Source organism: Colobus angolensis, unplaced genomic scaffold (assembly GCF_000951035.1).
Source record: "Colobus angolensis palliatus isolate OR3802 unplaced genomic scaffold, Cang.pa_1.0 Scaffold14, whole genome shotgun sequence".
Taxonomy (NCBI): domain Eukaryota; kingdom Metazoa; phylum Chordata; class Mammalia; order Primates; family Cercopithecidae; genus Colobus; species Colobus angolensis.
This window is the reverse complement of record NW_012114488.1, coordinates 762,429-781,030: the sequence shown is the minus strand read 5'-3', so window position 1 is coordinate 781,030 and position 18,602 is coordinate 762,429.

The following is an 18,602-nucleotide window of genomic DNA, read 5'->3' as shown; positions in this document are numbered from 1 at the left end:
ATAACAACATATATGTTTTTGCAAGCATAAAGACTCAGATATACTAATGACATTACATTGATAAAATGATTATGAGCAGATCAACCACATTCATAAAGAAATAAGTCGAAGGTGATGTGTATAAATGCGTATCACTGGGATTGGTAACAGTGGGTTGGTGCACCTAGCTTTATAACCGCAGTCATCTGAGATAATGTGACAAACAACCTACGTCTTTTGATGAAATTCGTAAAAAAACCCACAGTGGGTCACCATCCATCACCACTGCACCAGCTGCCCGAAGAGCCAAGATTTCAAAAAATTTTATCTTTCACAAATGCAATTGTACGAAAGGACATCTCTTCATTTATTGATGATTTCAACATTTTCGTCTACATGCACAATGCTTACACACAGTCAGTGTTGTATAAGTGTGCCCTCATGAAGTCATATTTGCAAGAAATGCATAAAATAAATTAACTTTCTGAAAATCTTTACACAATTTATACTTCCCATATTGGAAGTGATGTGATGGTGAAATACAAAGCATAGTGAATTGTAAAAAAATAATGATAATTTGGCTGGGCGCGGTGGTTCAAGCCTGTAATCCCAGCACTTTGGGAGGCCGAGACGGGCGGATCACGAGGTCAGGAGACCGAGACCATCCTGGCTAACACGGTGAAACCCCGTCTCTACTAAAAATACAAAAAACTAGCCGGGCGAGGTGGCGGGCGCCTGTAGTCCCAGCTACTCGGGAGGCTGAGGCAGGAGAATGGCGTGAACCCGGGAGGCGGAGCTTGCAGTGAGCCGAGATCCGGCCACTGCACTCCAGTCTGGGCGACAGAGCGAGACTCCGTCTCAACAACAACAAAAAATAATGATAATTTAATATAATGGAAAAAAACTTTAAAAAGGAAAAGAAAAGCCAAAAGCAACAAAACAAAACAAAACAAAAAACTAAAAAGAAAAAGTATATTAAAGGCAGAGATTATGAGCAATTGCTGGGAGGTGGAGGTTGTGATGAGCTGAGATTGTGCCACTGCACTCCAGTCTGGGTGACAGAGTGAGACCCTGTACCCCCCCCATACCAAAAAGAAAGAAAGAAAAAAAAAGATTATGGGCAATTGCATGAAGACTGTCTCTAAGAGTTGGTCAGCTTTCATAATCATTAACTATATTTTGAAGTCTTGCAACACAATAAATGACTACTTTTTTGTTTCCTTTTTGGACACGGTTTTCCTCAGGAAATACATTCACATTCATTTCCTACGCTCTTCTGAAATTCTTTTGCTTAATATATGCTGACATCGGCATTCCCTATTAGATTTTCCCATTTTCTGTGCCGTGCATCTATGCTGTTTTGGGCACACAGAAACCATCCTGCATTCCCTTGTATACAGACCACAGATTTGGTAGAAATAATACTGGTATCAAACACAACACCATTGTGTAAGTGTCTTTTTACCTGCCCTGCATGTAATTATTTTCAAATCAGTCAGTAACTTCACTGGTTTCTTCAGGCAAATGAGGTTAATTTATTAAAAGCTTTTGGGATGTCATCAGCTGAAAGGAATGCCAACTCAGGGCGAATGATGCATTTTTAAAACGAAGTTCACATTGTTGCCATATTACATGGCCAATTCACTTTTCACCAAGTGTACTGTGCCGACTTGAAAAAACCAACTTTATTGATAACACAGTGAAATTCACTTTTAGAGGTTTTGGTTGCACCTAATTTCAAATCTATCATTATGGTTTGGGAATTTAACTGAAACCCGTTTTTTCTTCAAAAGGACAAAGGTAAAGTAATATTTCTGCCTAACAGTCCTGTGGTCGTGATTTTCAGGACTTCAGATGTTAAGAATTTTTTTTTTTTTTTTTTTTGAGACGGAGTCTCGCTCTGTCGCCCAGGCTGGAGTGCAGTGGCCGGATCTCAGCTCACTGCAAGCTCCGCCTCCCAGGCTTACGCCATTCTCCTGCCTCAGCCTCCCGAGTAGCTGGGACTACAGGCGCCCGCCACCTCGCCCGGCTAGTTTTTTTTGTAATTTTTAGTAGAGACGGGGTTTCACCGTGTTAGCCAGGATGGTCTCGATCTCCTGACCTTGTGATCCGCCCGTTTCGGCCTCCCAAAGTGCTGGGATTACGGGCTTGAGCCACCGCGCCCGGCCAAGAATTTTTGACTTTAGAGATTTTGATCTTTAAAGATCTCAACATTAGGGATTATAATGTTTGGATTGGGTCTACTGGGATTATGACACAAACCAACATAAAAGACATCTGAATCAGGAAGGAAGATGTTAAATTGTATTTGCAGATGACAATGTCTTATATGGGCAAAACGCTTTAGACTTCACCATAAAACTGTTAAAACTAAAAAATAAATTCAGTAAAGTTTTAGAAAATAAACAAACATACAAAAATCAGTAGTGTTTCTATACTAACAACAAAAAATTTTAAATCTCATTTATAATTACCACAAAAATAAAATACTTAGAAATAAATTTAACCAAGTAGGTGAAAGATTTGTACACTAAAATCTATAAAACATTCACAAATATGAAGACAAAAATAAATGGAAAGAATTCTCATGTTCATGGATTGGAAGAAAGGATATCATAAAGTATTCTATACTATTCAAAGCAATCTACAAATTCAATGCAATCACTGCCAAAATTCCAATGAAATTTTCCACAAACATAGAAAAGATAACTCTAAAATTTGTATAAAACCACAAAAATTTCTGGATTGACAAAGCAGTGTTGAACAGAAAGAACAAAGCTAGAGGCATCACTCTACCTGATTTCAAAGTCTACTACAAAGCTTTAGTAATCCAAACAATATCAGGTCAGGTACAGTGGCTCATGCCTGTAATCCCAGCACTCTGGGGGGCCAAGGTGGGCAGATTACCTGAGGTCAGCAGTTTGAGACCAGCCTGACTAACATGATGAAACCCCATCTCTACTAAAAATACAAAAACTAGCCGAGCATGGTGGCGTGCACCTGTAGTCCCAGCTACTTGGGAGGCTAAGGCAGGAGGATCAGTGGGACCCAGGAGGTGGAGGCTGCAACGTGCTGAGATTGCACCGCTGCACTCCAGCTTGGGCAACAGAGCAATACTCCATCTCAAAAAACAAACATCAAAAGGGGATAAAAATGGACACAGAAGGCCATGGGACATAGTAAGGAGCCCAGAAACAAATGCACATATTTACAGCCAAATTGACTTTTGACAAAGATGCCAAGAATACAATGAGGGAAAGGACCACCTCTTTAATAAATGGTATGGAGAAAAGTGGATATCCACATGTCGAAGAGTGAATTAGACCTTTATCTCACACTACACACCAAAATCAACTCAAAATGAATCAGAGCCTTAAATATAAGACCTAAAACTGTACAACTTCTAGATGAAAACAGAGAGGAAATGTTCCATGGTGTTTATCTGGACAATGATTTGCATATATAACTTTGACTTAATGAAAATGAAAGCCCAATTTGTCATCAAAATTTGTAGGATACAGTAAAAACAGTGCTTAGAGGGAAATTCATAGCATCAAATTCCTATATTAAAAAAGAAGAGAGTTGTAAAATCAATCTTCTAAGTTTCTACCTTAGGAAATTAGAAGAAGAAGAGCAAATTAATTCAAAGGAAGCAGAAGAAAATAAATAACAACATGAGCAGAAATACATGAGACTGAACACAGGAAATCAGTAAAGAAAATCAATGAAACCAAAAGCTGGTTCTTTGCAAAGAAAAATAAAATTGATAAGGCTCCAGCCAAGGTAAGTGAGAAAAAAGAGGAAAGATACAAATGAGTAATATCAGCAATGAAGCAGGAGACATCATTGCAAATCTCAGACAGGAAAATAATAATAAAGGAATACCATGAATAATTATATGCTTACTAATTTGATAACCTAGATGAAATGTACCAATTCCTTGAAAGGTGCAATCTGCCAAAACTTACACGAAAAGAAATATTCTGAATAAATCTAAATATATATATTTTAAAAGAATTCAATCAGTAATAACTTTCCAAAGCTGAAGGTAGCAGGCATACATTCACTATTAAATTCTATCAAACATTTGAAAGAAAGAAAGACGCCAGTTCTCTACAGTCTCTCTCAGAAGATAGAAGCAGAGGTAATACTGCCTAACTCATTCTATGTGCCCATTATTAATCTAATACCAAAATCAAAGATATTAAAGGCAAAGAAAATTACAAACCAACATTTTCTATGAATATAGATGCAGACATCCTCAACAAAACTTTAACAAATAGATTCCAACAATGTAAAAAGAATTATACATCATGACCAAGAAGGATTTATCCCTGTTATGGAAGACTGGTTTAATATTAGAAAATCAATAATGTAATCCATCACATCAATAGGATAGAAAAGAAAAATCATGAGTTTATCAATAGATGCAGAAAATATACTTGTCAAAATCCAACACTAAAGCATAATAAAAACTCTCGGTAAACTAGGAATAGTAGAGAACATCCTCAACTTGGTAAAGAATATCTACAAAAGTGCTACAGTTTACATCATATTTAATGGTGAGAAACTAAAAACTTTCCCACTAAGATCAAGAAAAAGGCATGAATACTCCCCTTCAGTGTTTATCATACTGGAAGTCCTAGCTAATGCAATGAGAAAATGAATAAAAAGAAAAGGTATACAGATTAAGAAAAAAAATAAAACTATCTTCCTTTGCAGATGACATGTTTATGTAGAAAGTCCGAAATAACTGATCAAAAAACCACCTGGAACTAATAAGCAATTATAGTAGGATGTAGGGTTCAAAGTTGCTACAGAAAGGCTATCACCTTTTTATATACCAGCAATGAACAACTGAATCTATAATTTAAAATATATTACTTATATTAGCATGCAAAAATAAAATACTTGGGCACAAATCTAACAAAATATGTACAAGATCTATATGAAGAAAACCATAGAACTCTGATAAACAATATCAAGGAAGAACTAAATAAATAGATATTTCATGTTCCTGGAGAGTAAGACTCAATAATGATTTCAGTTCTTCCCAACTTGATCTATAAACGTATTACATTCTCCACCAAAATATCAGCTAGTTATTTCATAGATATCAACAAACTCATTTTAAAATTTATATGAAGAAAGTAAAAACTGATGCTGTGCTATTTTAAGACACCAGAAAGCTACAGTATTCAAGAAAATGTGGTATTGGCAAGAGAATTGGCAGATAGATCAATGGAAGAGAACAGAGTGTCCAGAAATAGATCCACATTAATAAGAGCAAACTGATCTTTGACAAAGGAGTAAAGGCAATCACCTGATATAAATGATGAATTGATGGGTGCTGACGAGTTGATGGGTGCAGCACACCAACATTGCACAAGTATACATATGTAACAAACCTGCACGTTATGCACATGTACCCTAGAACTTAAAGTATAATAAAAAAATAAAAAATAAAAAAAATAAAAGAAATGATAACCTTTTGGCCGGGCGCGGTGGCTCAAGCCTGTAATCCTAGCACTTTGGGAGGCCGAGACGGGCAGATCACGAGGTCAGGAGATCGAGACCATCCTGGCTAACACGCTGAAACCCCGTCTCTACTAAAAAATACAAAAAAAACTAGCCAGGCGAGGTGGCGGGCGCCTGTAGTCCCAGCTACTCGGGAGGCTGAGGCAGGAGAATGGCGTAAACCCGGGCGGCGGAGCTTGTAGTGAGCTGAGATCCGGCCACTGCACTCCAGCCCAGGCGACAGAGCAAGATTCCGTCTCAAAAAAAAAAAAAAAAAAGAAATGATAACCTTTCATCAAATATGGTGCTCAACCGGGCATCCACATGAAAAAAAATATGAATCTAGACCCAGAACTTACACTCTGCAAAAATTGACTCAACATGGATCACAGATATAAATGTAAAATAAAAATCTATAAAACTCCTGGAAGGTAACATTGAAGAAAATCTAGATGGCTTTGGGTTTGGTGACGACTTCTTAAATGCAACACCAGAGGCATGATCCATGGAGGAGAGAAGTGATAAACTAAACTTCATTAAAATAAAAAACTTCTGCTCTGCAGAAGACATTGTCAAGAGAACAAAAAGACAAGCTACAAATTGGGAGAAAATATCTGCAAAAGACCTATCAGATAAAAAATTGTTGTTCAAAATATACAAAGAACTCAGAAACTCAAAAATAAGAACACAAACAATCTGATTTTTAAAATGTGCCAAAGACTTTAATATACATCTCACCAAAAAGATACACGATGACAAATAAGTATATGAATAATAATCACGAAAGTGTGAATGAAAGCCACAGGGTGATACCACAGCACACTCACTGGAATGGCCAAAATCCAGAACACTGACAACAACATATGTTGGCAGAAATGTGGAGCAAAAGAAACTCTTACTCAGCGCAGATAGGAATGCAAAACGTCACATCCACTTTTGAAGACAGTTTGGTGGTTTCTTATACAATTAAACATACTCTTACCTTATGAACTAGCAATTGTGCTCACTGGTATTTAACCAAAGAAGCTGAAAACTTATGTCCACATAGAAACATGCACACAAATATTTATAGCAACTTTATTCATTACTAAAACATTAAGCAACTGAGATGCCTTTCAGTGGGTGAATGGATAAACTGTGGTACATACAGATAAAAGAATATTATTCAGCGTTATAAAGAAAATGGAAGATGAATGAATAGAATCCTCCAGTAAGTCCACCCATCAGCCCTGTAATCCCAGCACTTTGGGAGGCCGAGGCAGGTGGATCACCTGAGGTCAGGAGTTCGAGACCAGCCTAGCCAACATGGCAAAACCCCATCTCTACCAAGAATACAAAAATTAGCTGGGCGTGGTGGTGGGTGCCTGTAATTCCAGCTACTTAGGAGGCTGAGGCAGGAGAATTGCTTCAACCTAGGAGACGGAGGTTGCAGTAAGCCAAGAATGCACCCCTGCACTCTAGCCTGGGTGACAGAGCAAGATTCTGTCTAAAAAAAAAGGAATTCCACTGCTCCTGGTTCCAGGCCAGTGCCCATGTAGGAAGAATTCAGACCTGCCCCAGGCCAGATGGAAATCTGCTACCCTATCAGGAGAAACCTGAGTACAAGTCCCTTTAACAACAGCTGGCTGAAGTGGCCTTGGGCCCCTCCCTGAATAACTTTCAGTGGTAGCCAAGCTATAGCAATCATAGTCCTTGGGTAAACCCCAGTGATGCACTGTTCTGGGAGGTTGTGGGCTTGCGGTATGACCCAGAGTGATACAAGCTGTGGTGGTCCTGGGAGTGCTCTTGTCACCTCTTCCCAACACCAGCCAGTGCAGTGTGGAGAGAGAATCCTTCTGCTCTGAAAAAGGAGAGGAAAAAGTAGAAGGGACCAGCCCTGCCCACCACAGAACAATGCACCACTAGGGAGAACCTCAAAATCCTGAATTCATGCCATTGCTCCAATATGGTGCTTGTAGATCCACCACTGGCCTGAAGGGAATCTGCCACTCAAGCAGGACAGATCCAAGTCTTGGCAGATGTCACCACCACCAGCTGACTAAAGTGGCCTTGGGCCTTGAGTAAACATCAGTGGCAGTCAGGCAGAAGTGACTGCAGGCCTTGGGTAACTGCAGTACTGGTCTGGAAGGCCATGGTCTTCAGGTGCAACCTAGCTTTGGGCCAGCTCTAGTGGCTACAGAAGTGCCTTCGTTGCCCTTCCCCAACTCCAGGCAGCACAGCACAGACTCCTTCTGCTTGGGGGGAAAAAAGGAAAGTGAGCAAGAGACTTTGCCTAGGAACTCAGGGAATTCTTCCTGTTCTCCAAGTCTATCAGAGCTGAGTATCTAGGAGTCTGCACTAGAATCATGGCATATATGGTTTTAGGGCACTCCTCAGTGCCATAATGACTGCAGTGACTACAGGTTTAGAGAACTTATCAGGCAGTTTACTTTGAATTTCTGGACGGCACTCGGAAGACAGATGGGTATACATAAGACCAGACTATGAAGACTAAAATAAACACCTAAATCTGTAATGCTCAGATATCAATGTATGTCCACAAGCATCAAGGATGTTCAGAGAACTGTGACCTCACCCAAAAGGTATCAGTGGTACCATGAGGTACCAGTGACCAACCATGGAGAGATACAGATGTGTGACCTTTCAGACAGAGAATTCAAAATAGCTGTTTTGAAGAAGCTTAATAAACTTCAATAAGACACAGGGAAGCAACTCAGAAACATCAGAGAAATTTAACAGAGATTGAAATAATTTTCAAAATTCAAATAGAAATTCTAGAGCTGAAAATACAAGTAACATAGTGAAAAATGCATGGGAGGTCTGAACAGTAGAATTAATCAAGCAGAAGAAACAATTCATGAGCTCAAAGACAGGGTATGTGAAAATACATAGAGGAGAAAACAGCAAAAAAGAATGAAAAAGAATGGGGAACATTTATAAGATAGAGAAAATAGCCTCAAAAGGGTGATATTAAGGCATTAGTTTTAAAAAGAGAGTAGAGAATAAGACAGGAATAGAAATTTTATTCAAAAAAGTAATAATAGAAAACTTTCCAAACCTAGAGAAAGATATGAACAACTAGGTATAAGATAGTCAAAGCCAGCAAGCAGATTCAACCCAAGGAAAACTACCCCAAGTCATATAATTATCAAACTCTCAATGATCAAGGACAAAGGAAGGACCCTAAAATAAGTAAGAGAAAACAAAAACATAACATAAAAAAGGTCTTTAATACGTCTGACAGTAGGCTTCTCAGTGGAAACCTTATGGGTTAGGAGGGAGTAGGATGACATATTCAAAATGCTAAAGGACAAAAACTACCAACCAGAAATAGCGTACCAAGCAAAGCCAGCCTGTTTACATGAAAGAGACACATAGAATTTCCCAGACAAGCAAAAGCTGGGAAAATTCATTACCACCACCTGTTTTACAAAAATGCTACCTTTTCAATACGGCAGAGAAAATGCTAACATGCAACAAGAACACATCTGGAGGAATAAAACTCACCAGTAAAGTAAATACACAGATAAATTCAGAATACTGTAATAGTATACTCATAGTATGTAAAGCCCTTATATCTTTAGCATGAGCAATAAAAGACAAATCTAACAAAATAAAAACTACAACAATTTTTAAGAGATTAAAAAAGATTAAAAAATGTAAAAATACATACATTGAGATAACAAAAAGTCAAAATGTGGGATGAAGGAATGAAGTCAAAGTGTGAACCTTTGTTTTTTTCTTTGCTTATTTCTTTAGTTTGTGATCAAGGATAAGTTGTCATAAATTTAAAATAACTTGTTATAACTATAAGATGTCTGTTTGTAAGCCTCATGGTAACCACAAAGCAAAAACCTAAAATAGCTACACGGTTAATAAAAAGTAGGGAATTAAGACGTACTATGAGAGAAAATCACATATCCACAAAGGAGAACAGTAAGAAATTAAGACAAGAAAAGAGGACTTCTGGCCGGGCGCGGTGGCTCAAGCCTGTAATCCCAGCACTTTGGGAGGCCGAGACGGGCGGATCACGAGGTCAGGAGATCGAGACTATCCTGGCTAACACGGTGAAACCTCATCTCTACTAAAAATACAAAAAAATCAACCAGGTGCGGTAGCGTGTGCCTGTAATCCCAGCTACTCGGGAGGCTGAGGCAGGAGAATGGCGTAAATCCGGGAGGCGGAGCTTGCGGTGAGCTGAGATCCGGCCACTGCACTCCAGCCCCGGCAACGAGACTCCGCCTCAAAAAAAAGAAAAGAAAAGAGGACTTCCAAAGCAACCAGAAAGAAAATAATGTGATGGCAGTAGTAACTCCTTACCTATCAATAATGTCATTGAATGAAAATGGAATTCTCCAGTTAAAAGAAATATAGTAACTGAATAGATTTTTAAAAAGATCCAACTATATGCTGCCTATAAGAAACTAACTTTATCTATGGAAACACAGAGTGAAAAAATGAAAAACGAAAACCATAAAAGAGCAGTAGTAGCTATCCTTATATCATATGTAATAGACTTCAAATCAAAAACTGTGAAAAGAGGCAAAGAAGGCCATTATACAATGATAAAAAGATCAATTCAGCAAGAGGATATAACAATTGTAAATGTATATGCATTCAACGTTGGAGCACCCAAATATATAAAGCAAATATTACAGATAGAAAGGTGGAGATAGACTGCAATACAGTAATAGTAAGGGACTTCAACACCCCACCCTGGGCAATGAACAGATTGTCCAGACAGAAAATTAACAAAGAAGCATTAGAGTTAAACTGCATTCCTTATCATGTGAACCTAACTGACATTTACAGAACATTTCATCCAACTGATGCCAAACATACATCCTTCTCATCAGCACATGAAACATACTTCAGGATAGATCATATTTTAGGCCACAAAACAAGCCTCAACAAAGTCAAACTCATATGAAGCATCTTCTCAGATCACAACGGAATAAAAGTAAAAATCAGTAACAAGAGGAACTTTGGAAACTGTACAAATATGGAGAAATTTAAAAAACATGCTCCTGAAAATCCAGGGGTCAACGAAGAATTAAGAAGAAAATTAAAATTGTCTTAAAGCAAGTTAAAATGGAAATACAATAAACCAAATCTACTGGATGCAGCAAAAGAAGTACCACAATGGATGTTCATAGCAATAAGTGCCTACATAAAAAAAACAGTAAGACTTCAAATAAATAACCTAACAATGTACCTCAAAGAAACTAGGAAAGCAAGAACAAACCAAACCCAAGATTAGCAGAAGGAAATGAAATGATAAAGATCAGAGCAGAAATAAATAAAACCGAGAGTAGGGAAACAATACACAGATCAATGAAAGTTCAGCTTTTTGAAAAGATAAAAAAGTCAACAAATTTTCAGCTAGACTACATTTTTTAAAATATCTAAATAAATAAGGTCAGAAACAAAAGAGGAGACATCACAATTGAAACCACGGAAATACAAAGGATAATTAGAGAATATTATGAACAACTGTATGACAACACATTGAAAAGCCTAGGAGAAATGGATAAATTCCTGGATACATACAACCTACCCTTATTGAACCATGAAACAATATAGAACATGAACAGACAATGAGCAATGAAATCAAAACAGTAATACAAAGTCTCCCATCAAAGAAAATCCAGGACCTGATGGCTTCACTGTTGAATTGCAGAATTTAAATTAACCAGACATTTAAAAAAAAAAACTAATACTAATCCTTCACAAACTCTTCAAAAAGTCAAAAAGGAGAAAATACTTCTAAATTCTTTTTACAAGGCAAGAGTTACACTGAATACCAAATGCAGATAAGGACATCCAAAGGAAAAGAAAAAAAATTACAGACTAATTATCATGGATTAACATGGGTAAACATGGATGCAAAAATCCTGAACAAAATACTAGTAAACTAAATTCCACGGAACATTAAAATGATCATTCACCATGATGAAGTGACGCAAGGATGGTTCAGCATATGCAAATCAAAAATGTAATATACCACATTAACAGAGTCAAGCACCAAAACCACAGGTCATCTCATTAGACACAGAAGCATTAAAAAATTCAATATCCTTTTACAATAAAAACTCTCAACAAATTAGGAATAGAAGGTATATGCCTCAACACAATAAAGGCAATATATTGTAGGCTCACAACTAACATTAAACTCAATGGCAAAACATTGAAACTCCTTTAAGATCTGGAACAAGAGAATAATGTCCACTCTCATCACTTCTATTCAACATAGTAATGGAAGTCCTAGCCAGAGTAATTAGAATAGAAAATGAAATAAAAGACATTCGAAGCAGAAGAGAAGGAGTGAAGTCATTTCTGTTTGAAGCTACATTCTCTTATACATACAAAACCCTAAAGATGTCACAAAAAATATTAGACCTAATAAACAAATCCAGTAAAGTGGCAGGATACAAAATCAACACAACAAAATCACTAGCATTCTTATACAGTAACAATGAATTTTCCGAAAAAGAAATCAAAAGAACAATCATATTTATGATAGCTATAAAAACTGCTTAGGAATAAATTTAACAAAGGAGATAAAAACATGTACACTGAGAACTATAAAATTTTAGTGAAAGAAATTCAAGAAGGCATAAATAAATGAAAAGATATTTTGTCTTCATGGATTGGAAGACAAGCCAATCCATGAAAAAATATTGTTCAAATGTTCATACTACCCAAAGTAATCTATGGATTCAATTCAATCACTAACAAAAGTCCAATGTCATTTTTCAAATGAATTAAAAAAAATCCTTTCTCTTTTTTTATCTTTTTGAGAGGGAATCTCGCTTTGTCACCTGGGCTGGAGTGCAGTGGTGCGACCTCTGCTCACTTCAAGCTCCACCTCCCAGGTTCACGCCATTCTCCTGCCTCAGCCTCCCAAGTAGCTGGGACTACAGTCGCCCGCCACCACGCCTGGCTAATTTTTTGTATTTTTAGTAGAGATGGGGTTTCATCATGTCAGCCAGGATGGTCTCGATCTCCTGACCTTGTGATCTGCCTGCCTCAGCCTCCCAAAGTGCTGGGATTATAGGCGTGAGCCACAGCGCCTGGTCAAAAATCCTAATTTTTTTTTAATTGATAGGGTCTTGCTCTATTGCCCAGGCTGGAGCACAGTGGCATGATCACAGTTCATCATAACCTTGAGCTTCTGGGCTTGAGTGATTCTCTTGCCTCAGACTCCTGAGTAGCTGAGACTACAGGCATGGACCACCATGGCTGGCTAATTTTTTGTTGATGTTTGTAGTGATAGGGTTTTATTTTGTTGCTGGGCTGGTCTTGAACTTCTGGGGTAAAGCAATTCTCCTGTCTTGGCCTCCCAAAATGCTAGGATTACAGATGTGAATCAACATCCTGTGCTTAACCATTCTCAAATTTATATGGAACCACAAAAAACCATCAATAGCCAGGGTAGTCATGAGCAAAAGAAACAAAGCTGGAAGTATGACACTACCTGAGTTAAAACCCTACTACAAAGCAATGGTAATTAAAACATCATGGCACTGTCATAAAAATAGACTCATTGACCAATGGAATAGAAGGAAAAGCCCAGAAATGAACTCTCATATGTACTGTTAATTGATTTTCAACAAATGTGCCAAGAATATACAATGTGTTGGCTGGGCATAGTGGCTCATGCCTTTAATCCCAGTGCTTTGGGAGGCTAAGGTGGGCAGATTGCTTGAGCTCAGGAGTTCAAGACCAGCCTAGGCAACATGTCAAAACCCTGTCTCTACTGAAAATACAAAAATTATCCGGGCATGGTGGTGCATGCCTGTATTACCATCTACTTGGGTGGCTGAGGCAGGAGAATCACTTGAATCTGGGTGGCAGAGGCTGCAGTGAGCCAAGATTGCACCACTGCACTCCAGTCTGGGCAACAGAGTGAGACCCTGTCTCAAATATACACACACACACACACACACACACACACACACATACACACACACATATACGCACACAAACACATACAAACACACATACACACACAGTGGGTAAAGGACAATCTCTTCAATCAGTAGTGTTAGGAAAACTGGATATGCAGTTGCAGAAGAATGAAACTGGACCCTTATCTCATGCTGTATATAAAAATAAACTCAAAATAGATTCAACACTGAAACATAAGACTAAAACTATAAAACCTCCAGAAGAAAACATAGGGGGGAAATTACATGACATTGGTCCAGGCAATGATTTTTTAGTTTTGACCTCAAAAGCTCAGGCAACAAAAGCAAATGTAGACAAATAAGATTATATCAAACTAAAAATCTTTTGCACAACAAAGGAAACTGGCAGAAAATATTTGTAAGCCAAAAATCTGATAGAAGTTAATATCCAAATTATATAAGGAAGTAAAGCAACTCTATAGAAAGAAAACAAATAATCCAATTTAAAAATGAGCAAGGAACCTGAATAGACATTTCTCAAAAGAAGACACAAAGTGGCCAAAAGATATACAAAATAATGCTCAACATCACTAATTATTAAGAAGATGCAAATTAAAACCACAAGAAGAAAACACCTCACACCTGTCAGAATCGCTATTATAAAAAGATGAAAGGTAAGTGTTGATGAAGAAGTGGAGAAGAGGGAACCTTTGCATACTGTTGGGGGAAATGTAAATTAATACAGCCATTATGGAAAATTATATGGAGTTTCCTAAAAAAAATACGCAACTAGAAATTGAACTAGTATTTGATCCACTAATCCCCCTACTGGGTATTTACCCAAAAGATTAAAATCAGTTTATCAAAGAGATGTCTACCACTGCCAAGTTCATTGGAGCACTCTTCACATTCACCAAGTTATGTCATCAACCTAAATGTCCATCAGCAGACAAAAATAGTTAGAGAAAATGTGGTATGTAGATAGAATGGAATATTATTGAGCCTTAAAAAAGAAAGGCTGTGACGACATAGATGGAATTGGAGAACACTACATGAAATAAGCCAGAAACAGAAAGACAAATAGCAAATTCTCACTTATTTGTAGAAGTTAAAACACCACCAAAGAAACAGAGAAGAACGGTGATCAGAAGAGGCTGGCAGGGGATGCGGGGGGAATAGGAAGATGGTGGTCAAAGGGTACAAAGCCTCAATTAGACAGGAGGAATACATTTTAAAAATTGTTCAGTTTTTAGAGACAGTGTCTTGCTCTGTGGCCCAGGCTGGAGTACAGTGGTGCATACATAGCTAACTGACTGCAGCCTTGAACTCCTGGGCTCCAGCGATCCTCCTGCCTCAGCCTCTGGAGCAGCTGGGACTATGGGTGTACACTACCACATCAGTTAAAGTATTGGTTTTTTCTTTTTTCCCTGGTGATGTCTTCAGTGTGTTAAATACAGTGTTAGATTAAGTTTGGTTCAAAGTGTCTTTTGTATTTGGGTAATAAGGTTTGTCCCCAGCTGGTCTCCTTACTTTGTGAACTGTACTTTAGTTGATGTGTAAACAAGTTGTAACCTAAACTAGAAGTTTACCCTTGTAACCAAGTGATCCCAGGCTGAAAACTAACAAATTCTGCTCAAATAAAGCCTAGGCCAAACTGCAGGAATCAGGTAGTCTCTTTATGTCATGTCTTGTTTTCTGGTTGTAAATGAAGCTCACCTCATCGGAGGTGGGGACATTCTGAACCATCTTCAGTGTAGAGGGTGCTTGGTTCTAGAATCCTTTTCTTGCTCAAATAAAGTTTGTTAAACTTAATTTAACTTGGGTTTTTCTTTAACAGATTGATCCAGTTGACAGGATCTGAACTTCCAGTGACCACCCCAGGAACAGAAAGCGATCATGCCAGTGCCCTCCAGAGCCCATTGAGCCCAGGGATCTCTTTTCTGGGCCTGAATTGCTGGGCGAGCCTCTCTCTGGGATTCTGAGTTCCACTTATTTTGTGTTCTGAGCTCCCCAAGTTTATCTGAACAACCTTTGTTCCTTTTTCTCTCTCTCCTTTTTTTTTTCTCCTGTTTTACTGAATTGGATTCAGTTAAGAGGCCAGGTATCTGATTAAGTTAGAGCCTGAACAGGGTTCAAAATCAAATTGGATTCAACAGTTAACTAGACTGGATCCAGTTAAGGGCCTTGGGGTAGGTAATTTTGATCTTTTTGGCTTTTGAATCCAGGGTTTTGTGCTTGAGAGAGCATTTGAGAATCATGACACAAACAGGACCCAGTCCTACAGGGAGGCCTTGGTCTGCCTGGGTCAGACAGAACTGAACTGGGCCCTGTACATACGTAGAGTTAGCCTTTCTAAAGGTAACCTAGAATTAACGTGGCCACAACTCTGACATTTAATTTGGACGGAATTGTTTACTTGCGAGGCATGCCTAGAAAAAACAGAGATCAGAACGTCCCCTCCAAAACACTAGGATGTATTTTTTAATTGGTACCTGGAGTCATGCAAAAGACTAAATTAATCCAAATTGCCTCCTTAAAAGATTATTTGCAAAAAGCTTAAGCAACAGACTAAGGACATGAAGAAAGAGGAGTGGAGTTTGAATTAACTCAATTTTTTTCCTACATGTTTTTAACCTCAAGTTTCTGAATCTGTTAACCTTTTTGCTCAATTATCTTTTTGCCAGAAAGAGCTAGGAGGAATTATTGAAAACCTCTTACATTTAATTCCTAATAGCTAAGGTATTTCTGCACAAAGAAAACAAAAAAACCGCCAAGAAAAAAAACAAAAAACAAACAAACAAAAACACCTGATTGGTCTATTACCCAATTCTGCAGACAAAAAGACAAACCAGTTCCAGATTGCAGAGTTTATTTAGAAACATTGTGGAACATTCTGAGCTATACATGCAACAAGGAATATTTCCTTTAGGGACTGAAACAGCATTAACTTATAGCTTGCAATTAGACCCAGTAGCTAAGCCATAACCTAATTATTTAGAAGTGGTAGCAGTGGCTGCCAAATTGGTGGTGATCTTCTCTGAGGTAGTTTTGGGAAAAGAACTTTTCTTGCATGTTCCACATGCTATGGAAAGCCTATTGAATTCCAGTCTAACTCACTATCTTTCAGTAAACAGACTAACACCTTACGAAATTCTTCTTTTGTCTTCTAATTGTCATTTAAAACACTGAAATTTACTTAATCCTGCTGCTCTACTACCTCTAAGCACAACAGTGAAAACTGTAATTGCGTAAGTGTAGTGTCAGAATTATCAACCTTGTGTTGATGTATAAGATTCTCCATTAGCTAATCAAGAGTTAATGCTTTATGTTAATGGGTCTTATGCCAAACACTACAAAAACAAAACAGCAGGTAGTATGTGCTGTTACAATAGAAACTTTCAAGCTCCACATGCTTTGTAAGACTGGTTGACATTTAACTGCTTCTACCTCACGACATGCCACTTTCCTCAACTATAGCTTTTCAGACTGACTTCTGATCACACTGCTTCTTCAAAACACCTGCTGGGAAAGTCACCAGTGACCTTCTGATCACCAGCTGGGATGATTCTCTCTCCATCCCTGTCCACCATATATCCCAATTTGTCCCTGCAGCCAGGCTTGTCATTTATTCTCCCTCATGCAATCCATGTACCAGTCAAAACGACTACATGCTATTTCCCCTAGCCTGTGCCCATGCTGTTTCTCTGTGCAGAACACCCTTTACTCTGGTGGTTAAAATTCTGTCAATACCTTGACTCATCTCAGTGGTAAAATAGGACTCTTAACACTCAGACTTTTATTATCATTATTCAGATAAATATCTTAATTCTTATATCTTATAAAATTAACTCCTTGAAAGACTATAGCTTATTAATCTCTATATCTTTCATGGTTTGTATTTGATATACTGCTGTGCACATAATTACTGTTTAATAAATATTTGAGAAGTTGACTTCAATTTAATTGCATTTCTAGATGGAGCAAATTATACCCCCAAAGAACTTGAGTAGAAGCTTCAAGGTCACCTGTCAGGGAGACATTCCAAAACGAGCTGTTGTATCTGAAAAGTACCTCGGAGCAGTGCCCCTGTGGAATAACAAAAGCATGTGAGGCTAGATGCACACATTTTATCATCCTCAGTCCGTTCTCACAGGGAGCCCAGGACCTCTCTTCAGGGGCGAGTCTTCCATGGTGTTGTATTGTCAGGCAGAGAACAGCAGAACAGTGCTACTGCTGCTGTAGATTTCTCCGCCTGGGCTCTCCTGGCTGTGCCCTGTTAGAGCACACGTGCACACAGAGATGCACACACACACACGCTCATGTGCACAGCACAGTATATGAGCAAGAAATACATCACATTTCTTTGATCCTTACTGCAGTCAAGGCACGTGGGTGCAGCTGCAACTTGAACTTTAGAATCAGGGTGTCTGGTTCCTCAAATGAGTTCATACTATCTGGCATTTTCCTTCTTGCCATCTGTCTTCTATAATAGGCCCCTCTTGTTTTCCACCTCATGAAATGAATGTTCTTTTATCGTCCTGTTTATTAAAAACCTCCAACATATCACTGCACAGAGGAAAAGCAAGGCTGTTGTGGATACTCATGTGCTTGTGCTGTGCACCTACATTCAGCCCCAGAGACACATAAAGGGCTTTCTAATAACTGGGATGACAATTGCAGATGGCCAACATTATAACACTGAGGCACAGAAAATAGTCTCACCTCTTACCAATGTTGGGGAGCCCATTGTGGGTAGTGGAGAGTGCACGTTCCACATCTCAGTTCTGACACTTTCTTGTTGTACAGACTTGTTTTTTCACCAATAGAATGGGTGTAAGATTATGTACCTCACGTATTTCTTGTGATTATTAAAAAATATAGCATCTGGCTGGGCGCGGTGGCTCACGCCTGTAATCCCAGCACTTTGGGAGGCCTAGGTGGGCGGATCATGAGGTCAAGACATCGAGACCATCCTGGAAACCCCGTCTCTACTAAAAACACAAAACAAAAAGTTAGCCGGGCGTGGTGGCGGGCACCTGTAGTCCCAGTTACTCAGGAGGCTGAGGCAGGAGAATGGCGTGAACTCAGGAGGCGGAACTTGCAGTGAGCTGAGACTGCGCCACTGCGCTCCAGCCTGGGTGACAGAGCGAGACTTAAGAAAATATATAATATATATTATACATATAAAAAATACTA